The sequence below is a fragment of the Varroa jacobsoni genome, unplaced genomic scaffold, assembly GCF_002532875.2.
Source record: "Varroa jacobsoni isolate VJ856 unplaced genomic scaffold, vjacob_1.0 scaffold_959, whole genome shotgun sequence".
Taxonomy (NCBI): domain Eukaryota; kingdom Metazoa; phylum Arthropoda; class Arachnida; order Mesostigmata; family Varroidae; genus Varroa; species Varroa jacobsoni.
In genome coordinates this window covers 260,337-287,016 of record NW_019213861.1, presented here as the reverse complement: position 1 = coordinate 287,016, position 26,680 = coordinate 260,337, and the positions used below count along the sequence as shown (strand labels likewise).

General features: G+C 36.1%; 1 long non-coding RNA gene across 1 annotated transcript in view; it reads left to right on the top strand.

Annotated features, from left to right (window-relative positions):
• The first annotated feature begins 6,849 nt into the window (after window positions 1-6,849).
• LOC111265342 (uncharacterized) overlaps window positions 6,850-26,680 on the top strand; it is a 29,597-nt gene continuing 9,766 nt past the window's right edge. The window contains exons 1-2 of the long non-coding RNA XR_002683398.2: window positions 6,850-7,375; window positions 20,256-20,339. This is a non-coding gene — a long non-coding RNA (uncharacterized LOC111265342). The remainder of the gene's footprint in view (window positions 7,376-20,255; window positions 20,340-26,680) is intronic.

Sequence of the window (26,680 nt, the reverse complement as noted above, 5' to 3'; positions counted from 1 at the left end):
TTTTCGTAGTGGTGGTCTACATTTAACGACCTGCCCGCTAAAAAGCAGTTTATTAAAAAGGAATATTGTACACCGCTAGCTAAAAGCCACATGATTGTATCAATTTGGTCAAAGTAAGTACAGTAAGTAATTCGTATATTAATCCATAGCCTCATCAAGCAGACGCCGGAGCGGATTGCGGCGTACGTTAGCTCTATTCAACATACAAATAAAATAGTTATGGGTAAAGTCATAGCCCCATAACTTATTCACAAAGAATTTACATCGTTCGTGTGTAACTGTACGGCGGCTATGTCCTTACTGCACGTCTATACAGGCGTTTCTAAGCCAGTGAATATTATTTTATTAAATATATTATTCAAGTACTAATTAGGCAAACAAAATAATTCATCGTGTAACTATTTCGTGTCTGTATAATGCAATAGGCGAACTATAGACTGCACCGGTGATGTTCCTCACACGAAGCAAACGCGTAATCTAGCTTGTGTTAAACTGTGTGAACACGTCTTCAAAACCGACTAGTGTTTGAATTCGTTACACAATCCCAAAGATGATATCTGCTGCAATAAAGGTTGAGTTTTTATACTTGGGTTAACAAGAAGATTCCTGCGTCTTTTTTACTGAGTAAAAAAAAAAACATATTTTTTTATTTTTATGAGAAAAACTTATTAGTTTATATATCCCCTGCCATTGTCCAGGAATTTTCCACATTTTGCTGTCAAATGATGTATTCCGTCTTACCACAAAGTAACAGGTTTCGTCTTGAAGCAGTTTTTCAAGTACGTATTGAGTTTTTGATCTGTCTCAAAGATAAGGCTATGAAGGTGATTGTCCGATAAACAGAAAAGAAGAAAATGTTCCCGCGCAAGTTCCGAAGAATATGGGGGGTGCAACAAAGCTTCTTATTTTTTCTCTCCTCTAACCTCCTCATTCAAGACCTAGGAGGTTAGCTTCGACAATATTTGCCGTGTGTGGTCTTACGTAGTTATAGAGTAATATAGCTTGACTCCGTTTGTCGGATTTTTTCTCTTCAATAGCCTAATTGACTTAATGCAACTAGATCCAATGAACGTATCTATGAACTGCCTGGTTTGGCGGAAGCGATTCCTAGCGGATTAGTCAGTCCCACCAATAGCAAAGCATAATCTTTTCTGAAAGAAAATTTGGTTGGAGTTTGAGCCTTGGTTTGTTTGCTTTATTCTCTAGAACTTCAAGAAGTTCTCTCCAGTCAAAATTGCATTCACAATACAATATTATTATAACACGCTGAAAGAGCAGGAGGAAAGTGAAAGGAAGTAGAAGAAGAAGGTTTTTTTTTTTAAAAACACGTGAGCTTTTGTTAATGTATTATAACCACAACTTTTTTCGTGAGAATGTGATACTGACCGTACGGAAAGATTTCGTCTTTTCAGTATTCAAAACGATATTATTCCTCGTATTTGCTGTCTGCTTCTACTACTAATAATACTAATTATACAGCACGATATGCATGCGAAATTCGTATAATACTCTACATTATATCTACACTGTAACAGTTACTTGAAAAAATGTATGTATAACCAAAAACTGAATAAATCAAGAAAATTATTGGTCGTGGAACAGAAATCGTTGCTGCTTGTGCTTTCCATGTTTACATAGACATTTTTGCATAAACACCTCATCGAATAACGCGCGTGCCCGATTTGCTAACAATGACACATACTTTCATTAAGCTTTGAGTTTATTGGCTTAATATTAATAAGTGAAGTATTTTCGTTGCGATAAGTGAAGGATTTTCAATTGTATTCTCCGACATATAGAGCAGTTTTCAGTCATTCACGTGTTTATTATTCGATTTCAAATGTTGAAGGCGTTTGTGATTTATCAATGAAAAACGAACTCAACGAACCCCTCATCCTCAAAGCGTTTCATTAGATAAAAAAAAATCTACGCCAACATCACTATCTCGATCTAACGACCAAGGTAATGCTTTCTTATATTGAGCCTTTCGTAAGATAATGTTTCAGTACACGAAACATATTTGGAGAACGCATTAGCTTAAGTGAAGGCGATTTTTGATTCAGCTTTCAGTTAGGGTAGAGACCGATTTCTAGTAAACAAAAATTTACAGCATAGTGTTGTCCCGTCATATCAGTTTTTCGCCTTCTCGTAGTGCTACTTGTTTCGATCATCATTTTATGTTTTGTGATGACACTAAGTGTTTAAATTTGTCTGTGTGTGATTTATTGATTTTGCAACACAATTAACTAATTCGTTTCCGGTAGTATCTAGTGCATATGTTAACTATAATTGAAAAGAAAAGTAAATTTAGGACCTAATTCAATAAAATTACGAACGATGAAGGTCTGATGCTGGTTAGATTCAGAATTCCACTGTTTGACTTAGGTAATCGGTGAAACGAAGCCCATGTCATTTACACAAATAGAGCAACCTTCTGCTAAAATAAGATAAACAAGCATGTGGCTTACGATTATCCTTATGCGAGGATATTGTTACTGTGTTGAAATATAAATAATAATATACTTTGCGAAACCGTTGCTTACACTTCGACGGGTTCATATGCAATAACATAAAAAGAACGCGCTGTTCTTTCTTCACCGCCAAAAAGCTTCTAGATTTTTCCCCGGCAAATCGATATAACGCGGATCTGTATTTAAGGACAATAATAACACAGAGGATCCATAAAAATTTCTGTCGCCTGATACAAAAGGGATTGAGATCGACGACGTGTACCCATCCTTGATCCTGGAACACTTTGAGGCTACGAGGACATTATCGCGCTTTGCATCCATATAACATATTTACATGGCTAACGTGGTTGCAGGTTTCGACTGGATTATTCAGTTTCGATTTTCGTGCACTTTCGTAGACGTGTCCTTAGTTATTACTATTATATACCTCTAACGGTTTATTCACGCTAGAAATTACCTTTAAGCCACATAGTCGACATACGGGGCTGCTTGTCAAGCAAACGATCATAGCTCTAAGCAAATTTGTTAGAAACTATACAAGCCTAACCTACGCCTTATTTCTACTTATAATAATTTCAAAACTTGATTTATAATGGATGCAACACAACCCGATCCAAATTATTTTTGTCTTAGTACTCTTAGCTACTGAGAAGATCCAATGTGCAAATAATAGCTATCTTCGCTGACGCACTATATGCGTTGCACACGGAGGTGGAAAGAAAAATAATCTTACGCGAGCAATCTGTACTAGTAAAACTAAATGAATACCTATAAATGAATGAACCGGCTCACAGCAGTCTCCGATTACAGTGATCCAGTTTTGTCATTTCTATGATTATCTAGCCATAGAGTCAGGTATGCAGCTTATATTATGCGGTTTAATCATTTGACTTCCTAGAGTTGCTAGAAGGCTTATACCTGAAACAGTAGATGTAGTAAAGTAGAAGCTAGCTGCCTAAAATAATGCTTATCGACCCCATTGATAGTAATATTCCGAACATTTTGAAAGTAGTGCTTGTACACCATTTTGTTTTGGGAATTGAAATTAGACTATTTGTCTGCACTTTGTGGTCGTTCATTTTGTTTTTATTGGAGTAACGTTGCAAAATCAAGCTAAAAAATGAAAGAAAGTTATGGACCTTTCGAAGTTAAAATGTTCATTATTGCCGTGGAATTCTACATCACAGCACGGTGTGATAATATGGACATATTTTGCCTTATACATTTGAAATTAGCAAGTTTATGGGCACTTTTAGTAGAACTTTATCTACCGGCCTAAATATTCCAAATTTTGCAGTTTTTTTTTTATTTCTGCAGTAGTAGTCAAAAAATATATGGCTATATAAAAATCTTTACCTCTGGTAAAGCTTAATTGCATACAAAAGCGCATCATAATTAATAAATTCCAACTGCGACCCACTGCCTACCTCAAACTGCTCATACTTTATCTAATTCCAAAATATATACGCAACTTAAATCAGACATACACCTTTGAAAAGGAAACATATTAGGTTATTTCTTTTGTCTCGTTATTTATCTGTTACTTCATATGTGAAATAAAAAAAATACTAGATTAGCCTCATCCGCACCCGTTTTGATTCAACCACTCTGATTTATTGATGATTTTGCATCCAGGAAAATTCTTAAGGTCTCGATATCGCGTTGCGCTTATTCGTTCTTTGACCTACGCACCACAATGCTTTATAAAATTTCGACCATTTTGGCAAAAATTGCAATTGTACAAACTGTACAGATGTAAAAACTCTAAGATTTTTTCCTAAAAAATAAATTATGTATTGTTTGAGGCGTGGCATATTATAAATGAACGTACGCTGGTAGTTGGGATTGCGCGAGGAGATATGTAAAATAAATACAAGGCCGAATACTCAATGATTTTTTTTCACATAGCATTGCCGCTTTTCCGTTGCAATAATTATTTTCGCTCTGGAAATAATGATCTCATTCCCCTCATTTAAATGTATTTGTGGATTAGTTTTAACAATGACGTATCCAATCAGTTTTCAACAATTTGGATAAATATCGCCATTTTACCGGTAAATCGAGAAAAATGGAAATCAAACGTGCCTCCAATAACCCAAGTCTGAGCCTACTTTGTAGAGCTTGAAAAGCAAACAAAAGGCTTCTTGTTATAAACTTTTACCGATTCCCAATGGTTATCGAATAAACTGCTAAAGCCGAGTCAATATACCAAAATTATTATTGCGGTCTGTGGTAGGAAGAGTGTACCCACGGAAGAAGTACTTCAGAAACCTTACACGCAGCCCACCCAGGGTACAAGCTCTACAAGCGATGCAAAAACCGTTTACAGTGAGTATTCTATGGGGTGAGATAGATGGGACAAATAAACATGCAGACGAACATTCAGTTATAGCACCGTAGTAGACTGAATGAGCTTATCCTATCATTACGCTAAATAGAAATGTAGCCGCTTTTATAAAATAGTATCATATTCGCATAATAAAACCTGTACTTTATTGTATCATATTGTTTTTCGTAGAAGTCACACGTTACATAACTGAAGATTAATGTAAGTCCAGGATAATCTTTGTATCTTAAGATAGAACATACACTACATATACACAGACCAAGGGCACCCTCTGTCTTTCAGTCAAGTTCTCTTACTGAGTTTGCAGTGCACGTGGGATTCTTAGCTATTATTTCAGAGATACAATAAAAATATCTATTATGAGTTATTTCTGTTAGACCAGTCTTTGATTTTTTACATTGTCTAGCACATAGAGAGGATTGTATCATGTGACAGAATCTCAGAACTAAACACATTTGTCTGATAAATGAATAGTGTTAATAATTTATATTTATTCTCTACTATTTCTCTTTAGTATTTCTAAGTCATTGCTTCAATCCAATTTTTTGTAGAAAGGTGAAATTCTATCAACCGCGGCCTCAAACTTTGATTTCTAAACTCGGTAGACTATTTTCTTTTGTAGATCAATTTTAATTTAGGTTACACAAGGAACGTTAAAGCCCTTAATCAAATCTTAATCAAAACCCTTAAGTGTCAAATCTTGCTTTATAAGTGCGTGCTATATATTTGAGTTTTTTTTTTAATTATAAGCTATAAGACTCAACGAACTTATTTGAGTTGTATAATGAGCTACATTTTTCCTACGTGTTGATAATACGGCACATTCCTTTAATACGCGTATGAGAATTAGTTTCAGGTTAAGAACTATTCCAGTGACAGCGTATTAGGAAACGCATTTGTTTGGCAATTTTAGAGGTACCTTGTGGTCTTGGTTCGAACCCGACCATAGACAGACTTGGTTTCCGGCTGGGAGCCAACCGCCCGATGGAATGCCTAACGGTGGTACCGGAAGTAAATCTCGAAACAGGTGTAACTACTTGTAATTTAAAACACATGAATATTATGACACTTTTGAACACGTTTATGACACCCTTATCAGAAATGGCAAACTAGGCCATAACAATCTCGCTGTAGGGTGACAGTTGTTTTTATCATTTTTAAACGACAAAAAACTGTGAACAAACTGCAACTCCTCTAAAACAAAGGTTTGCTCGTGTAGTAAAATTTTTGTCTGAGTTAAAGGAATGGTATTGTTATGAAACGTAACCACCAAAGACTACGTCGGAACAAGTGCATTGAATCAGTCAACGCAACGACGTGTTTGGGTAACAATTTACCAGTTTGATTGTTTATTTTATCCGAGGTGGTATAGACAAAGGCCTCAACCAAACTCCACTTTTTCCTTGTGTCAAGTATGGATTACACTAAAGGATATTTTAGTAGGAATATAGTGAATGAAGGTGTTATATTATGTAATTGCCTCCGTACTGCAGCCTTCACATATAGTTACCCAAGCCTAAATCTGTCAAAGTTTAGGTCTAAAGTTTAGGTAGAGACTGATAATCCGTGAAGGAGTTTTTTTGTATCCTCCGCTGGCGGAATACTTATCAACATTTTGTAATGATGCCTACGAGAGTAATGTATCATTTCGCGTGAAAATTCAGTAGGAAACTATTAATAAGCTAAGTACATTAGCTTTTGATTAAAAACAATCACTTAGGTATTTTACGCATAATTTCGAACCACATACCATTCACCGTATTTACCTGATTGACACTTCAAATGTGTTAAATACCATGGGCGATATAATATTATGAGATTTAAATACCCTTAACCTTGACTGGACGAGAGGTCTTATATACCTCGTGCCTTGAAATTTGATGCAACTGAAACAACTCCTTTTATGGATCTCGTTTTGTCGACTAAACGACCACTTGAATGCTTGGTTCTACGAAATTGGCCAGCAGTTAAATGGCTGTGTCGAGATGAGTTAGCCGCCTGTCTCATCTGCTCTTTTATCAACCACAGAGAAGCAGCTTATCCTTCTTCGAACACTGCAATAAAAGCCACGCAAAAAGACACAGAGCTTTTCTCTATGTACATGAAGTCTAGACTAGCGTATTCAGGCAAGCAGCTTAAAATGTCCAAAGCTTATAAGGATATGGGATAACTTATCTACTACAGGCTGTGAAAGTTTTTGATGATTCTTAAAAAACTAGCGTGGTGGACCTTCTACAGGAGTATGTTCGCCTTACGTGAGCTAAAACCTACATATATGAGGAAATACTTGTTTCATATTCATATATATATACAGATCCACAGTAGTGTTTGTGCGCGTACTGGTGCAGTCGCAAAGTATTTGGACGCTGTGCCACGGACATATGGTGATCTAGATTCCCAGAACTAGGCCTGGACACACTTTGTTTTGTGTTGAAAGCCAGATGCTTGAAGCAGTGCTTAACACCGGCATTAAGCACTCGAAACACAGACCTATATTTTTAATTTAGATGGGCTTTTCAGCAGGTTTCAAACTAGCCCTCTCGCTTCTATACAAAAGGTGAGAAAAACCACGTATTGGATGTCGTTTTTAAACCGCGCTTACTTAATACAAGTTCTGTACTTTTATCTTCAAAATAAAATAATCTATTCATTTACATAAAACATTTGCATGCCACTTGGGAAAAAAATTGAAAAACCCCCATCGCTTGAAACTTCGTCGTTGAATTGTTTCTTACCTAAATAGATGCATCATGTGCTAAGTAATTCTGCATATAAATAGACACCCATCAACGATTAAAATTAAAAAACGGTATGTTCGGTTAAAATAAATATAAAAATATAAGATAGTTATAGCTTTTCCGTAGCGCGTGTGTAATAGAAAGTTTGGCCTAGATTCCTGTTTTTCATGGATAGTTAGATATGTTGTGTGAATCCAGAGGTCTCAAGAATAAAAAAAGACGCCATGTTGCAACTGGCCTAAATGTGTTGGCACTAATATACAGAGAAAAATTATCATAAAGAAATACAATGTAGCAAAGCGTATAAATTTAGGATTTTGACGTATATCGTACGGTCTTGCGTTCCGCAAAGTTTATCACGAATATAGAGAATGTTAAAAGAAAAATAAGATAACAAGTTTTGACAAAGCATACTTCGTACTTGCATATTTTTTTCTGGACCTATTTCAACGTCAAGTATACAGAAGTATCCACTTAAATGATAGTCATTCACGGTATGTCAAGTTCAAGTTCGTTCTGTTTTTAGGCTACTGTACATTAACGAGATCTACATCAATAAGCACAGTATAGAAAATTAAAAAAAGAATAAAAAAATAAGAAAAGAATAAAAAAGCTTATCCTGGTAGGCAAGACACCAAGTAACTCAATACAAGCGTATGAATTCATTTACTACTTGATACATTACTAGCTTACTGAAATAGTACCTTTGTACCTTAAGCATTTTTCTGAAGCAATTTTGCAGAATGCTCAAAATTCTCAGCATCTTTAAATTTATGGGGTCCACAGCACCACCAGATCGGTGAACAACAATATTTCTATTTATTAGCAGGTTGAGATTTCGCGTTTTCTTGAAAGTCTTTGATGCTTAAGATCTCGAAGCATTTAAGCTACTTGTAATTGTTGAGCATCCGTGTGAATGTAGTAACCGGGTGCATCGAAGCTTCCATAACATGTTTGATTTAAAGTATAACAACGTTTTGGTACCCCATCATATATGAGTCTTTTTACATCATACTATGGAGTTCGTGCAGCTGCCACAAAACTTATATAGTTCAAACAGCAAGCAGGAAGCATGAAGTTCTAACTACGTTTTAATTGCAGCATGAGATTAATTTTTAGACATTAGCTCTGAATAGGTTATTTGCAGTTAAAGTTCCGGTTTTTGCGCATTTCTCCGGTTTAAAGTTTCACTATAAAATGGGGCCGTTGTTAGCGCACCGCAATCTGAAACAGGCCTTATCAGAGCCAATACTTAGGTGTTTTTCAAAGTTTTTCTCAGCTCCGGACCGGAAAAACAAATTTAATTACCTATTTTTGTCATCAAATTTCAGATGCCTGTAGATTTACTGTTGCATTTCATTTATTAGCTTTATTCATTCTCTTGTGATAAAAAGTATTGTCCGCACCATGCTGGCCTGTATTACAAGGCAAAGACAACAAAGTTAATGGGATGCAAATGCTCTAATCGTTGTTTTCGACCTTTGTCCCTTTACCGTATTTTCACCACAACTTCTGCCGCTGCAACTCGCGCAGCGGTTACTATTACTGTTAGCGCAGACGACATGACGCAAAGAAAAAGCAAGAAAACCGTATTTCGTCTTCAGGTGTGTTTGAGTCGCGTCCTGGTACAGGTACGGAAGAAGGCGGAACTGAGTGAGGCAAAAGCTATACTCGTGGCAAATCTCTGCTAGTTCTGCCCAGCTCACGTACTCATTTTAAACGCTCTCCAGACTGCTTTTTTTACCACTGCTTTCGCGTCCCAGCTGCAAGAAAAGCATGTTGACCCTAACGACGACCTCAGGTACACTTAAGCAAACTCCACCTAGGTTCCGATTGGTTGATCTCCGCTTTTGATTATGTCTCTAAACCGTATGTCTTCCCCGCTCTCTATCGCGCCGCCGACTTACATGGGATTGTTCTTGCCTTGGTCTCCTCCAGGATGGTCTTTTTTGAGTCCTCTGTGCAGATTTCTGAGTTTCGCGTCATCATACACTCATGCTTACCTCATAGCTGCCATCGACCAGCATCAGTGAGAAACTGCTTTCAGAAAAGCGCTCTACAGACTAAACTCAACTGCCACATCTTTCCACTTGTTGCTGCTATGAGTTTCTTCCGATTTCACGTCGGTCTAACTGGCTAAGACTAAAACCTGGCGAAGGATTCGCCATCCCTTCTCCACACTTCTACCACCCTCTCGCTGTTTTTTCTTCCCATTTTGACTCCTGAGGGACCTCTTGGTGCGTGACTAGGACTCCTTTTCCACTTACAAGTTCGTAGATCCGAAGTTAGAGCACAAAACCTGTCCTTTTTCTAGCCGACGAAGTGATGCAATTACAAAGGAGAGTGCATGTCTAAAGGCCGAAACAACGCTGGGCGTTTTTAGGAAACTCCGTGAAAAATCTTCTTCGGCGGTTCTTTTTTGTATAGTCTTTTAAATCCAAAGTCGCGTCGCCGTGCAAAATAAATCCTTTTTACCGGGGAGTTTGCTATAGAGTGTAAACCTAGCTATTTAACAACTAGGTTTCGAAACAGATTCCAGTGCCTCTCTTATTGAACTTATTATTATACGAAAATTGTTTGCACTGCAATGTGCAGTTGAAGGTAAATGCTACCAAGCAGAGGTTAATCTTAGTTAGACTATAGGCAAAGCAAACAGAAATCACACGCCAAACTTACTGACTTTCAATGATAAGTATATAGAAATAGTATTGAAGATTTGCACTTAGTGTTATCAAACTGGCCGATCACTGCTGATTGAAAAATAGACAATCTGTATGGCAGGCAAACGAATATATAAAAGATTAAAGTTTAGACAATAGCGTAGGATCTTCTTACTTGGAACAAAGCGAAACATAGCCCGACTAACTAAACAGTAGGTGGAAAGTACCAAACTTTATCCTAGCACAAAATGACACATTGTGTCAGCTTTAGGTAAAGGCGCACGACGCCAACATCGAAAACCATTTCTTGTACGTTAATCTTGCCACCTGCTACTCATTACGAGGACACTGCAGCTAAGATGGCCGAGTCCTTGCAAGCAAAAAAACTCAATTCAGGTTAGTCCTATTCAAGAGGTTCCGATGAGCATCTAATGTTCTTACACTGACACGTTTCAAGTACATATCTAACACTTTAGTTTCAAAGTCGTACGGGCGAAACGAATGAAAATCAGTTCGCCACACTAACTGTAAACACGGTGAACGGGTTCCAGAGCTTCGACTAAGCCCGACTATAAACGAGAATACACGCATGTCAACGACATCATTACACAATATATGCACATTTCTCACCCAACGCGGTCGGTATATAAATACAATCCTATCCTCCCTGTGCTATGAACGCTGCTTTAGACATATTAAAGCGATTGATAGGATAGGAAAATAATTTTAGAAATTCTTCCAGTGTGTATGGTGCTTCATGGCAGGTAATGCTAAATTTTTAAAATTTTAATTAAAGCTTAATTTAATTAGAGTTAAAATTTTATTTGAAGTTAAGTTACTAACACGCGACTAATAAATAAACAAACGGCACGGCAAAGCGCTCGAGATGTTGTAGAATCTTTTTTGAAGGGCTTTAAACGGATCCTTCCATGTGGATTCAAAGAAGATATTTAAAATATTATCATCTAAATCGTTTCCTAATTGAGTTTGGGGCCTTTCACTGGCGACCCGATCTGTTGAATAGAATAGCTGCAGACACTTGCACTCGCTTAAGCAAATTCCAAAATGTTTGATATAGTCTGCCTACTTCAAAATAAGTTCGAAAAGTCTGCTGAATATAATGCTCAGATATCGCCTAACGGGTCTATCGACGATGCAATGGTAAGAAGACGGTTGGATATTACGCATATGTTAAATAATACACACGAAAACTCGCTGTGCGAAACAATGTTAAGGCCTTTCAACGGTTTGCACTGATTTTTCTCAAGAGGCATCGAATGTAACATAACGGCTTATCCTTTATTATAAATCGCCACTGAATATCAGCTTTAGTGAATGCTCATACAAGGCAATATGCATGCATTTTAGAATTAAAGGTTAGAGCATTTCGAAACGAGAGGAAACCTGTTTGTAAATACATAGAAAAAAAACTAAGAAGTCACAAACTGTATACACAGAGGTAAGGCACACACAAAAATCAGAACATAGTTCTCAACTTTTGTCCTTGCTCACTTAATATGTGTCGGACTACAGCCATCGATGCTACAGCAATAGGAAGGTGATGCAGTTTCTACTCTGAAAGTAAAAACAGAAAAAATGGATTTTGTTCTTAATGTCGCCGTAGCAAACCATATATGACATACGCCTTCGGGCGTGCCAGCTTTACTTAAGTTAATTATGCCCGACAAAATTACGAGACTATCGGGTGTACAGACAAAATCACATGATGTGGTCAGCTCTAGACTGATTTCACCATTTTTATTTATAAGTTCGATTCGGTGAATTGGTATCGTTTCACTTTTTTAATCAGTGGGGCATTTTTTGAATAAGTCGATAGGAGTATCTTTTATTTCCATATGACTTAATCGTGACGAAAAAGGCATCTGTAACTGTATTAAAGATAAACGTTTTCCAAGGCTCGCAAAAATGGCGTCTGCAACGTGGAACTGTAGAAATATCGGACTGTAAGGAGATGTCACCTATTCTTTGACCAATTTCTTTTTTAACCTTAGATGTTAAATGTATTCAGTTATAGCGTTCGTTATTGTTAACAAACGTATGAACGAAACGACCTTCGACGGAGTTTTTCTAGCTAGAGCGAAAGTGAAACTGATCCGTCCTCAAAGACCTTATAAAAATAGGTTACAGCTCCGTCCGAGGCCAGGTAGCATCGCATAAAGCATGTATTTTGCGCTCAATTAGTCAACAAGAGAAATTTAAGAAGTAATTGAATTTCTTTAGCAGTATATTTTAAAATAAAACTTAAGCGTGTATAGCTAACAGAAGTGGCTCAAAAACTTGAAACTAGCTTCTCAGCAGCAAGGAATTTCCTTACTCAACTCCGCCATGGTTTTACGAAGCGCATCGCCAATTCCGTTTGAAACTTCATTTTGAATAATACCAAGCAATTCGAGTCGCTTGTCATTGAGAGTAACTCATCATCAGAGGATTTTTTGATTGTACATTTTTTTCGCATGTGAACCTTAGTCGGTTACTTCTTTCGGACTTCCCGGGTCGAATATATTAGTCAACAGATCTGATTTGTATTTACCGTTTTCGACTGAAGTAGCTTAGTTGGTAATGTCGTTTTAATAGAAATAGTCACTGCTTTGGTGAATTTTTTTTTGCTTTCCGTTCCTTTATCATGAAAATCTAGGCTACAAACTATGCCAAGACTGAAAGTAGCCCCAAAACAGTCCACCAGTAACATAGGGATTCGCACCGATCCCTAAGAGCCAAAAAACGATAGCCGATGGGTATTGAAGCTAAAGAACGTTTTAGAGAAATTCTTTTCCTATTTCGAGTATAACAATCTTATGTATCCGAAAATGGAAAACCACTTTGATTAAATGAGGTAAAACGTTCAGACTTGAAACCAAACATTATCTAAAAAATCTCATTTCGATGGTATAACCCGCATCTTTTACTAAGTCAATAGTTGACTTTGATACAAAAAAAAAACTTAAACTGGCAAAAATTCTGCTAACCCATAATGTTTTTGGAAACGCCTCTTCAGTATAAATTTTAAAGATATGTCGTGGTTTCTTTAGCAGCAGTCTCAAAGCAATTACTATTTTTGCCATAACTTTTTTAGGAGAGGCGAAATCACGCTTCATTTTTTTAAAATTATATTTGCGATTTGAAAAAAAGTAAGCCTATAATGTGCGTACTCTACGGTGGGCTGCGCTTTGAAATCGTGAAATTTAAGTAAGTAAGCAGCGGGTAAATCATGAGTTATATCCATTTGCCTCTCGTGACTCTTATTGCTCAACTATCTTCTCTAGTCGTGTACATAATTATCCAATGTACTTTTCCGCTTATGACTACAACTGCCATGCCAACCAAGTTTTTGCAACCCTTTTAATTGGTAAAACTTTTCGGTGAAACAATTCCTCTTTCCTAACCTTTCATTCAAATTACTCGCTGCAGAAGGGTGAGTACTTTAAAATAATGGTTTATAATAAGATCGAGAACTGATTGCGGTGTTGTAATCCAATCATAACATTATATTTCGACCGTTGGTAGTGTTTTTTTACTCACAGTATTTCTCTAAATTATCGGGTAATTTCAAAATTGTGTTGTTACTCTAGGCTGCTGTAATTTGCAGATGACGCACCGGTTACAACGATTACACGGGTATCGTTACGATGATTGCATTGAGAAAGTCACACACTGCCGACGTAATACCTGCAAAGCACTTCCTTCGAAAATGCAAGATTTACATACTTCTCAAATCCTTCTTTGTCTAGCACTTACACTGTAATTAGCGTCCAGCGGTTTTAGTTGGGTACAGAATCCCTTCTATTGACTATTAGATCATTTAGACACGCCCTTTTCTTTTTCTCGGATTCATCAGCGGCAATTGAGAAAATTTCGTCGCTTTTTCCACCGCACGTTGGCCAATGGGCTTACTTGGTTTAACCAGAGCGCTGTATTAATTTTCAGTAAATTCGATTTTTCTGTTATCTGGTGTTTTCACGGACGGATACAACTAAATCGTTTCACTCTCGTAATTAGTGTTCATAAACCCCATGGTAAGACAGGACGTACCTATAGTACTTAAAACAAAGACGAGGTGAAGGATCTTATATATACATAGTCTTATCTCAAACAACTTCCCTTTATAACTTATATTCACATAACTTTTATCTTCACATATACCGTGGAGAGATTATTTTCAAAATCCGTGGTTATAGCAGTGATCTGTACAGTAAAGCTTTCGAAGTCAGGGCTGTGGTGTGAGCGCACAACTTGTTCTTGATGCATGTAACATACGCTTCTTCCCGCCCGCCCTAGCTTTTGAGAATTACTTTGAATGACCCAATTTCATCGAAGCACTTGAAGTTACTCTGGACAGTACCTTAACTTCTACTAATCATATTGCCATATAGTTCTAAAGTCTGAGAGTATTTGTCCCAAGGAGTGGGTTACAAAGTTGTAAGTTTAATAAAGCCGATCTTTTCGAACGTTTCGTGGCATGGTAGATTTGTAAAAAAAAATAATCGCATGTGTTGAATATTCATGATGCTATGTGTAAGTCGCAAAGTCGAGGCAGTTAATATTTTGCTAATATTTTATCGCTAAGTTCACCGATACTTCTTCTATCTGTCTTCCGATTATGCTCGGTCAAAATGATCGATGCTCAGAAACAGTTCTTGTTTTCGAATTTGCTGCAAAATAAATCAGTAAATGAACAATTTCCATGAAACGCCAAAACACATTTCTTTTTATACAATTTCAATTCAAAGATATCAGAAAGCAGTTTTAGTAGCATAAGTGTAAGGGCAAAAATGTAAATATGGACCTGGGTAGTTTTTTCATAAACTATTATAAATTATTATAAACTAAGAGGATTAAATATAAACGGTAGTTATAAAGGTTTTTCATTTCAATTCACATTCAAGAATATATATTGGATTCAGCCGTACATTATTTTGTTCTTAAATGTACATGTTTTTTGACGTCTCAAACAGATTTTCTTAATTTTGTAACTTTTACAGTATTTTACTTAATAAGCTTCGTACTTGTAAATCCTTATATTTCTTCGTGGTTTTAACGCATTTTCTTCTTTTCACGATTATTGAGACACAGCTTTAGATTCTCTACTTAACTGGGGTAAAAATTCCTACCTTAAAATTTTGTCTCTTGTTTTTCTTCATGCAGTATCTAGGGGCTTACACCAGCTAAGTCCAGAAAATTGAAAAACACCTGGGCGGGCCGTTTAAAAGATTTTCATGTGAGAGGTTTGTCATGCCTACACTGAATGTTGTACTGTTATAAAGTCAAATCGCTTCCGGTATGCGCTTGTTATTTTTTAAATTTCTACTAAGGTTCTATAATAACGAAACTTAGTAGAAGAACTTTCTTATTCGGTCTGCTTTCATAGGCTGTAAGAGAAACACAGTTTGGTTTATATACTTTACTTTAAAGACGTGCCATATTATCTACCTCTTTTCTATCACAGATAGTTCCAACAGTTGTAGTACTCCCTGTAAGTAGTTCCGTAGTCGTTTCACACCCTGTAAACGGCTCCATTAGTTTGAGAACGACAAGCTCCCCTAGAAGCTTTGGACTTTCTCTTCTTTTTGTAATTTACCAATTAGAGAAACCGGTACATTACATACTTGCTGGTGAGGTCAGATGATAGCGATAATTTTATTCCAGCTGATCTAGTCTGTTTAGCATATACGACATAAATTTACACCTTAGGCGTAAACAACCGCTTGCTAGCAGCATTGTATAGAAGAAATTTATAACAATTTTGGCCTTTCTTAATAAATCGTTTCTATACCTCAGACACAATAGCAACATTTATTGATTTAAAAGCGCTTTTTTTGTTTTCTTTTTTATCATATAGTCTGAATCTCATAATTTTAGTAATAGCATCCCTGCCTATGGTTTTTGCAAAATAGCGGGGACCCTACCTATTATTCCACTAGTGTGAGATCTCTACACTTTTTGCCATAAATACCTTGCCCATAGCCTATAACAAAGCACTAAATGTATTTAATTTTATCATGTTAGTTCCCACTTAATGCCCAATATTCTGGATGCTTCTGCACGTTCTTATATATACTGTTATACGATAGTCAATAAGATGGAGAAAATGCAGTTTTTACTTTTTCTTCGATAGAACCGTTTTAGAGTATCTTGTCGGACTGCACTCTTCTCTAAAAATATTGTAAGTCGGTGTCCTTCCAAGTTTAAAAATCTTCTTTGTTTATTCCACAGTGTTCTATCTAAGTTGGTTCCGATAGCTTGATTCTTTATATTATTCTCACTTCTTGAACTCAATAACAATTTCCTTACATTCACCCTTATTTTAAATAGTCTTCCTTTCGACATCATTCTATGATGACTTTATTTTGGATAATACCTCATCGCCCCTTTATATGTTGTCTTCGAAAGTTCTTCTTCATCTAAATTTGAATACCCTTCTATATCATTTATGGTTCCTAATAACGCTATTTTCTCGGAATACCTTGACAGTCTTAAGGTAAAGATACCTAACCAAAGGTTGCACCATGTAAAATATTCACATGTCAACAAAGCTCATCTCAACATAGTGCGTTCACCAAATAAAAAGTTAATTTCTTTTAAGCTGACTGCGCCACATAGAGATAGCCTGTCTTTTATAAAAATGATGTCGTTTCAAAAGGTGTATTTTATATTATCTCAAGCGACCAAGTTGACCGGCCGTTGTAGGGAAAACAAATTACATATTTTTCCTGGAAAATAGAAAAAAACGAAAAATAAATACAGAAAATGTGCATGTTTTTGTATACATATTTTAAGAAATTCTGTAAAGCTTGGTGGCAAGGCGATAGCGCATATGTGAATTTGTAAAGGCAAGTTCTTTTGTAAGCGGTCAAACTGACCGCTGTTGTCCGTTGACCCAAGCGTCTAGGTATTGCAATAACACTCTTGACGTTTGAGCAAGACGTTAACTAAACAACCTTCTGAAGCGATCTGTACTGAAAAGTTAATAAGAATGCGTAGTGGCTGTAGAACGTTTTTTTCTTACGAAGTAACCTGTGTTATTCACGTTATACATGCGATACGTCATTAGGTTGTGGATACCTATGCATACGTTTAACTAATTTTGTTTATCCGCGTTTTGCTCATTGTTAACGCCTATTTTGTTAACTGTTTTAAAGTTGTAAAAATTGCAACTTATGTCGTAGCGAATAGGTGCACAGACACTTACAGATACTTATTTCATAGTTGTTGCCCGATTTTACCCTGGTATGTACAAATGAATGTGCTTTTTAAAAAAATACAACATATAAAAACCTGTAATAAACCTATAGCCCAACAACATCAATACTAAATTGTAAAAATGCGTATACTCAAAGGTTGTTAGAAAAAAAAGGAGCGATGTTTTCTTAGCGATTAGTGGCTGTATGAATAAGAAAAAATATATACAGACCAGAGTCAGCTACAGGCTTCGCCGCGCCGTCATCAATCTCTGTTCAGACTCTTCCGCGGGTGTAGGATTTAAACTCTAAAATCGAGTTTATGGAGTGAGATACAATTCAGTATTTAAATGTTATACATTTAAACCCTACTTGTATGCCAATAGATAAAGTGGAAAAAATTATATCGAATTAAGTGAAAAGCACGAGTCCGTCACGGCGACCTTCAGTCATCCGGCCAGCACAACGTTTGACGTCGTTTATGCGTTTGGGTAAGAGAAGCTATTGGTAACGCTTTTGATCATATGTATTTATAAATATAGTCAGTAATGCGCGCGTCAAACTTGTGGGAAAAAATGCTTATTTTGTCATTGCCAGTTTCCTTTAAATATATTACAGAGGACCGCTGAGCAATATATTTACATGAATTTTTAGCCAAAATGATTCGTGTTTTAGTTATAAAAATAGTTATCACACGTTGTCTGCCCAATTCCTCAACGTGAGGACACCTTGGTATTGCTCTTTGGGTATTAAAAAAATATCATATCGACTTTCCTAAAAGCCTTTTCTAAAATTTTCTGTTATTTTGCGCTTGCTCTATAATGGGCAACATGGTTTCAACAAAGACAAATTTACGGTCCGTGGTACTGACGGATACTGTATAAGAGTGGGCCTTATGCCACAGTTACAGGATCATGTTTTTAGGTATGAATTCTTATTTCTTAAAGCCATTTTATAGAATGAGCAACCCAAGGCTTATAGGTAAATTGGTGTGTCTTTACATCAGCAAGCGTCCTGTTTCTTGGATACGCAGCTCAAACGAAATTGGATCTGTTCTTGTTAAATTGAATTATAGTTTTACAGGAAGTGCTCATTCGATGTCCCGAAGGCTCTCGCCTTGCACTGATTTGATGTTGCACTCATATGTGGAGTGCCTCAACAAAAGTGTAAAATCTGAATTTAATCATGAAATATACGATTTTGTATTTGACACTGGAATTTTGATTTCATTATTAAGTAGACAAGCAAAAACTATGTGTAGACTAAGGCATTCGATAATTACGCTTTTAGGCACTGCGGACATATTTGCGCTTTTCGACAAAATTTTCAATCACAATTAGTAGTTAGATTTCAGTGACGCAAAATTTTATTCTCCACTCACAACTTGAGCGGTCGTGCGTTTGTTCCCGCAAAATTTTTGACCTCAAAGCATCTCAGAAGGAAGAGTTGGAAAAGATTAAATCGCACAATGTACACGACTAATACTGGTTGCCCCAACATGAGATTACACGACCAGAGAATATATAGCGCAATAATGCCGTTGATTTATGTGTAAGTATAAGGGAAGTAATATTCTCTCTTCACAAAACTTTGATATCCATACTATCAATTCAAGGCACAAGAAACTGGGTTCTCGTACCCCTGTAATACTCACCATTGGTTACCTATGCATTTCCGGCAGCGACTTCGAAAAAAAAATGCCCCGAAGATGCTCCCGGTTAAGATCCACATTGTACAGTGTCCAAAGTGTATTTTGTTCTTATGTAATACTAAATGCCTATTACTCCAAATGTACCAATTTTGCTCTGTTTACAAAGCCATTACCACGGAAATGGACTTTATTGCTGAAGATGATTTTGGTGGAAAACCACCCTTTCACTGTGTTGTTATATTTGCTGTGTTTATATATCTGAATAACGAACTTTTTTTGCTGTGCACAGAAAACAATCCTTTATTAATTTTAATAATCATTAAAGGTGTTTCATCTTTTCGAATCGGAAATCAGAATCATGTTTTTATTATTATGTCCATCTTTTCGCTATTAAACAAAATACTTGAAATTATCCTATTTTATAAGGTCTTTAAATTACTTGAAGCTTGTTCAGGTTCAAGACTGTAGGCTTGATTTGTCGATTTACCTGGATTTCGTTGGCATGAAAACGTAGATTTTTCATGAATGTACATCGCGTAATGCTTTTTAAATGTTACATTTCTAAGCCCGATAATGAAAGGATGTTCTTAAACTTGCGGCTACGGCATGGCGAGTACGCATTAATGATTTAATATTAATAATCAACCCAGTCTGTCCAAATTTTTCGACTGTTCTTTTTACAACTTATGCATTTCGATCACATTGGACCGCTAAAGTTGGATGCAATTTGCGAATCGTGGCAGTTAAACTTTAATCATTCTGAAAATAATGTTTAATAGTAACAACTGTCTACTATTTAGCTTTTATAATGGTTTGACTATTAAACCATAGCAGCAGAAATAGCGTAAAATTAAAATTTTCTGCTATTTTTTGGGACATTTACTGTTTAAATATAACGTGCGCATCAAAACACACATTATATGCGGAGAGTCTTAAATTATACGCATCCTCTAGCAGACATAAGAAATTTATAATGCCTCAATCATGTAAGCAAAGCGATATAGCCAGTTACCGAATGTACTGTCTTGAAATTAAAAGGTGAGCATCTACATACCTTTAAAAGAGACACTATCCTTGCAGCAAGGTAAATAGGAGATACATTCACTTTGGATTTTAAGATTTACACAACACGAGCGATTTAGTTTGTAATACTATGTTATGTTGTTTACCTATATTTGAGTTTGTTTTAAAGGTTCACCAACTTGTAGAGACTGCTGAAGAATCTCGCAGCTTCATTCGCACCTGACCCGGCACGTGACATGGAAATGCAATAAAGGTAAGAAAATCTTGGTCTTTTTTTATTTGTATAAGGTACGGCAAGAGAGATTTGCATGGCCTAATATATTATTCGTATGTTGGAGTTTAATCATATGCATATATGCTTTCTAAAATTATGTGAGCACTTACCTATATCTTAAACTTACTTTCCGGAGCTGCGGTTGGTTATACGACTGAAACGGCTAAAAGCGAAAAGATAGATAATCTGTTTAGGTGAAAGGCGTGCAGATTATTTATGGTTAAAATCATTACGTGTCTAATTTGAGCTTGCGTATAATATAATACTTGGCTAATTACAAATGGAATAAAGTTATTCCTATTTGATCAATATAAGGAGGTCAAGATGTAATCCTGATAACAAGATTATACGAGTTCCTGTATACGTTATGGACAGCTCAGTTATTTTAAATTGAGTGTAATGCGAAACGTAACGACGTTAAAGGTAGTATGGCACTTATCTACAGATGAATAAAAAATATTCCCTATTAGTCATCTTGAGAAGGCAACGGGAAGATTATGCGATTACTGTGAAGTGTCTGAACTATGACACTGAGACGAAAACCCCGTGTTTAAGCACAGAACTGAAGCTTGTTATAATATGACATACCAATATCACAAGTAGCCTATCTGCAATGACTGAAAGCAAAAAAAGAATTGAAGTCCGGATTTCTTAATCATTGTATTTTGTAGATTCAAGCCTTGATCCTAGACAAAAGGGCGGGATGCGACCCGGCTCTATTATACTTTGTAGGTCTCTGTGTTTCGAGTTTTACGTTCGGTAGCATCGTTAGGCATCCCATCGGGTGTCTGGCTCCGACTACGAAACGAAATCTGTAGGTACACACCTATAGTCCCTATGATTAGCAGGCAAATGCGTTACCCACTAAGCTATCCCGCGGACATACTTTGTAGGTCTATCTTCCAGAAAGTTTCCGCTATTCGCAGATCTTAAAGAAATTACTTTGGAAAATCTCCTATCGCAAATGAAGTAATTTATGCTATAAATTGCTATCAAAGCTGTTTATAATATAAATAAATAAAAATAAACAGCAGAGAAAGTCGCTTCTATTCAAATTCAATACCGAAGGATTTATCATGCCTTTCCTTCAAAGTTTTTCTCCAATATATATATGTATATAACATTTCTGATAAACCAACATCAGATGCAAAGGTTACTAACGATAATATAAAATATTTCTTTATGGAAGGCTGCACGAAGATTTTTCTAACTTACTGACTCTCTAAATGTCTTTAAGCCTGGCCATCATCACCACAGAATATCGGTAAGCTGTTTTCAATATTCTGTATGATACCTCAAATTAAAATCTATTTGGTTGACACACCTGTCATAGGTAATCATAATTAGATGCAGCATTTTTTATTTCTGTCCTTCTACGAGACAGTTTTTAAATTATGTTTTCATGCATTTTCAAAACATTAGGCATTTTCTTTAAGCTTAGTCATCGACATATTAGGATAGTTAAGACATGTCTATATAGCATGATGGGTCATTGATAACGATGCTTAACAAACCTACTTTAAGGGTTTTGACAAACATTTATGCTTGCCGGATAATATAGCTTTGCGCATTTATAACACCAAAAAATTACTACTTTTTTGCTTCTAGAAATATTTACCCAACAGGATTTTACGTTGACTTGAAAATTTTGGTCGTTTAGAGGAGATGAGATTTAACCCGATTCTGACTGTAAATAAATACCGGATGATACTATTATACTAGATTTATAATCAGGTTCTACAATCGCAAATCGGTAACATAATTATATAACTTATCATATTCGAAAGAAAATATTAAAAACAGTAATCTTGCTTTATCAACATACACGGAGGGATTACGGGCTCTGAATCGAAAGACTCAAATCAGGCATTCTCTATATTTTCCACCTACATACGGCTTTTTAAACGGCTGAGCTGCTATAGATATTTGAGCCTTCTCTTGCTTTTTCTAGAGATTCATATAAGACTGAATGAAATTCCGGGAGTAAAATTAGACAAACCTAGTTTTGAAATAATAATAGGTGGAAAAATATATGCACACAAAGGGTTAAGTGTGCTTAAGGGTGGCATAGTGGTAATATCCTTGCCAATCGGTTTGTCGGAAGTTGAATCCACGGGTTACCCTGGCATCATTGAAGGTCAGCTGGTTATAGCATATACAATTGATTCACCTGACGGTGAGCACAAGATTCCCTTGTAAAGCCATCAGATAAAAATTGTAAATTAAAAATTAAACCATTATTTCAAAAGTGGATTGAAGTAGTTGTTGAAGTTAAGAACTGATATTTAGAGTAGTATTTGTATACACAAGGAAGGTTCTTATCATTCGGCGGGCAAAAATCCGTCGGCAAGGTTATTGGTGCAAAAAAAAACTATAACTCTGTAAAAAAGTATTTTGGCATCTTCAAAAATGTCTCGGCCAATGTCTGAAAACAGTTTTGCATAATATTATTAAATGAGTTTTTAATCGCAACTTTGATGTTTAAAATGCACTTAACATGAATTTTTAATTTAGCGAAACTGTTGAGCAGCTATATTGAACTAGCAAAATAATTACATTTAATATTGGATTACTAAGGCATAAAATTTTGATTTGATACCTGTAACAAAAAAATGTAAGATATTTTCTAGTATAGCACGGGGTGTCGTCTTCATTTATGCAGATTTTAACGCCCTTTTTCCTTTGCTACACTCTGCTTTGGCTCGTTTGCATGCCAGTAAACCACGAGGAATACAGTTCTTAGAGAGAACATAAAATAAATGATCACACCGTGGTTTATGAACTGAACATAATTTCAAGAATGGATTTTTAAACATTCACACAAAAACACTCTGATTACTTGGCGTCTTTAGATACTTAAGTATAGTACAACATTTCTTACAAATGCTTAAATAAGCACTATGAATAAGTAACTCTGTTAGACATTTTATGTAGAAATTACCGCAATCTCAAAACTTACTGAAACTTTTAAAGCACGTTGGGCATGCATTGTTTTGTCGTCAACTAAGTGAATGCCGTCGCTCAACCTGCCACAGCCTATTTAGTTTTTGACACAACTTCTAAAACCGGCTTGTTGATCAAGATTTGTTGAAAGGGATATAAACGTTGAAAAAGATATCGGTCGTTTTCCTAGATATGTCAACTAACGCAAACTTATAATGCACCACGGGCTTTAAAATTAGCATACAAACTAAAAAAAAAAACATTTTACGAAGCATGGTACGAAAATAATATATCATCATTAACCTTGATAGAGACAATAATAAAGGTTACCTCTTTTAAAAAGCATTTTATAGTAAAGAAATTAGATAATGACTTTTCGTCATCGGAACCTTTCCAAATATATTGGACATATTGGGTAGTTATGCTTGGTTAACTGAATGCATATTGTGGCTTCAGAAAATCCTTCAAAATTACATGTTTGCTGGAGTGGCCGAAGTCAGCTAGAAAGTCGCAAAATCGGTTTCAGTTATCATAAAGAAAAAAGAAGTTCTCTTTTTAAGAACATTCACTTGGTCCTCTTGAATATTTGAAGGTATGCCGTATGTAGCTTATAATGAGAGGGTACAGTGGAAGCACATTTCTTTTCGTTTTAAGCATTAGGGCATCTTTACGGTTATCACGACATCCAAAGTATAGGCCCTTGCGAACAAAGTGCTTGCACGTAAAAAAATCTTTTTCTGTACACAGCCAGGTCATCCCCGCTTAAGATGAAGTTGTCATTTCCTGTGGTGCGGCTGATATTGCAAAGTAGATTTCTAAGAAGTATCATGAAGAGAAGCGGTCTTAAATTATTCCTTGAACGATTTCTGCAGGCATAAAGCAATCCAAATTAATAACGCGCGTTCATAGATACATCAAATACTTTCAGATAAAATTTAGAGTTTTTATTTCAGCCGTTGCGAATAGCATTGTAATGACGTTAAAACCATTATGGGGAAAGGAAGCAATTACGCGACCTGACGCTTATTTGACATCGTTCCCTGCACGGATATGTAAAAGTGACCCAACAGAATTAAGTTATTATGCGACAGTGCGAATGCACCAGCGAAGTAGATAGAATGTGAAGTTTTTAGCTTAGATATCTCAAACCAATATCTAGAATATAGTGGCTCTATTTGTAACATAGAGACATAGCTTAATGTGCCGATGTAGTTCACCAAATTATTCGTTAGTGGTGTCCAGTTAGTTTGCTACGTAGACGATTCTGTCGAATCTAAAAATGCTTTAAAATATTGTTAGTATAATTATAATAGCTCACTAATATAGGTAATGAAAGCTAGGTAAATATTAGACTGTTACAAGTGAATCCGCCGGACCTTGAAATAAACTACTAATTGCTAGCAGACTGAATTTGACTGATAGGTATTTTAGTCTTTTACAAGCTTATAAGGGAAAACCAGTCAAATTTACTTAAAAAAAAATGGGTACAGAAGGAAATTTTTTTAGCCTCGAACAGCAACGCTCAATGGTCAACTTTTTGTTTCTTGAAGGTCACAGCTTTGGTTAAAATCATCGAATATAGTGAAGAAATCAAACAGAAATGTCTTGAACGAAAACATAGTACATGAATGGTGCAAACGTTCCAAGAACGGGGATTGAAGCTTTAAAAATCAGTTAGGAGGTGACCAAATGTCATGATCCGAAAGATAAGAACACATTTCCGCAATCTAGGAGCATTTCACGAACGCAGAGCTTCGAGTATAAAAGCTATATGCGCCAAAACTGATACTTTGCATATAACATATTATAAAATTATATCCCAGATACTGAAAATCCGGAAGGTATGTAAAAAAAATAGGTTCCCCATATATCGATTTTAAGCCAACCAGAAACACGTGTGGAGCATTACACGTGCAATTTAAGGAATTTTTAATCAACCAAAAACCTTTTTGGAGCATACACCTGCCGTAGACGAGGTATAGTTCAGTAGCAGTGTCGAGTAGATTCTGACTGAAAATGATGGCAATATTGCAAGAGACTTCAGGGGCATCTGCTACAACGAGGTACTCGCCGAAAATTAAACAATGACTGCAACTAGCTATTTCGAGTTTCCCAAGAAACTAATGGACCGTTGACACGGCAATCGAAAATACGCAGTCTGGTTATTTGATGACAACGCCAGACCTTATCACTATGCTTTAGTGACTTCCTGGATTGAGCAAAGGAATACTCAGTGACGGCTTCAATCCATTTATTCTTCCAACCTGAGTCCGTGTGATTATGGAGCTTCTTGTGCTCTAAAAAGAACAGCTGGTAAGCAAACGTATCCCACTGTCGATTTATTGCGAGAAACCATAAATAAGAAACTACATGTGAGAACTCGAATGGTAGATATAGGGCTGTCCAGAAGCTATCAAAGCTCTGAGAAGCGTGTAAAAAAAGTAGAGAACCTTTAACCATATATAAATCATCATTCTCACACATCTAGTTTGAAAATTATCCAACTTCAAAATCCGCTGCTTGTAACAGCCTAATATTACTTATCTGTATCACCTCTTTATATGAGCTATTATGAAAACTAAATTACGAACACAGCTATATATATGCAATTCTAACAATTATAAACTTGTATCACACGCATTCAGTTTTCTCAAAGTAATAGTGAAGATATGGCAGCTCAAACTTACAGCAGCCATATAGTTAGGTATTCATAAAACTGTACATGATTAGCCAAAGTTATTAGGTCGATGTGTTAGTGACTTCTGTCTACTCCGTAGATATAAGTGAATCTAAACACAAGTAAGTCAAAAATGTATTAAAAGTACATATATAAAGCTCAGACTCAATATTGCATATTCAGTACAGAACGAATGTGACCATGACATATCTATCACGCAACTGTGAGGCCCTTTTACCCTATGCCCTATAATAGGCGTTTGCTGCTTTACAGCACTTCACCAACAGACAAATGGTACTTGAAAACTACATATTGGTAAAGAAATGCACAGCTAATTTTAGAATTTTTGGCAATTGCTCTTTATATTCGTCTCAAACCTTATGAAGTCCTACTTTTGCAACGATATTTGAGAGTTGATCAGTGTTTTTTCTAAATCGATGTGTCAAACGACCGACGATGTTACAAGGTTTCTTTTACGCATCGTTAGGCATTATAGACCCACTTTTCTTTTTTCAACAACCTTTCTGCCTGTTTTTCATTAGACGAATATGGCTGAAATTACATATTGTTTGCTCATTGAAATATGCACATTATCTACCAGTAGAGTGGAAGCAGATACGTGCGAATAAGAAAAGCCAAGGTCGATTTCACCCCTTTACTTGTCAAGTTTGTAGAATTTATTAGCTTTTAAGGCGCAGTA